Raw genomic sequence first — 1,294 nt, 5'->3', positions numbered from 1 at the left:
AGAATGTACTAGTAATGAAAATTTGCTAGAAGATTTGCTAAATATGCCAACGTTATCAATACGGGATTGATTGGGTTTGATTAGATTTGTTCTCTATAGATAGATAGATAGATAGATAGATAGATAGATAGATAGATAGATAGATAGATAGATAGATAGATAGATAGATAGATAGACTTAAGGTTATCGTTTTGGGGGTGGCAATACTTCCCTTATTCCACTAGGTGGTGTTCTAATAACATGAGAAAAAGACTTCAAGAGAAGTAAATCACTGAGTGAGCAACACAGTAATGTGAATCAGATATGTTGTCGCACTCTCACTGCACAAAAACCATGAGGGAAATTCCATTCTTAATTCAATTTGAAACAGCAGCCACTGAACCAAGGAGACAAGTTCTGGAGGGATGCAGCATAGATACAGCTTGGAATTATGGCTCAAACTTTTATTTAGTGGCAAATAAACTGTTGACGAACACTATGTCACACATTGTTTGCTGAGCAGATATTTTATCACTCAAACAGTAAAGTTACATCTCATAACAGCGTGCTCCACATCTCACTCTTCATCACAGCTCCATAAATTCTCCATAATTTCACTCAACTTTCAAACCTGCATCTTAAAGATGATGCCCGTGAGCAGGCATGGGAGGCAGTCACACTCACAAAAATGTTTTCATCCCACATATGGCATCAAAAATATCAATACTTTATCAATAGAAAATGAAAGATTTCAAGCATAGTACTTTTTGTTTTGATACACAGAAGAGTGACACATATTCCTTTATTTGCTGCTTTAATGGTGGCGATGGAGAGCACTGTCCAATGCATCAGTCTAAACCTCCCATAGGTGTTGAATTGTTTTGAGATCTGTTGACTGTGAAGGTCATTACATTAGATTCCCATCATTTCCATTCTCATCAAACCATTCAATGACCCCTTGTGCCCTATCGATGGGCGCCTAGTCATCCTGGAAGAGACCCAGGATAGAAACCCATCAGGACAGAAATGTTTCATGACACAATAAAGGTGATCACTCAGAATAACTTTGTATTGATTTGCAGTGACCCTTCCCTCTAATTGGACCAGTGGACACAAACCATGACACGAAAATGGCAGGGTTTTCCTTTAATTTGTCACCTGGCTGTATTTGTTTCTCTAAAACAATATGAATTAAATTATTAAGTAAAGTACAAATTCAGTTTATATGTTTTAGGAAGGGGGTTAATGCTTCTTTTGTTTCATGTCTTGTATACCCACATGTGTCCTAAAACAATACAAAACATATCAGCTGAAG

Source organism: Stegastes partitus, unplaced genomic scaffold, assembly GCF_000690725.1.
Source record: "Stegastes partitus isolate 25-593 unplaced genomic scaffold, Stegastes_partitus-1.0.2 Scaffold44, whole genome shotgun sequence".
NCBI classification, from domain to species: Eukaryota; Metazoa; Chordata; class Actinopteri; family Pomacentridae; genus Stegastes; species Stegastes partitus.
This window is presented reverse-complemented; position numbering follows the sequence as displayed.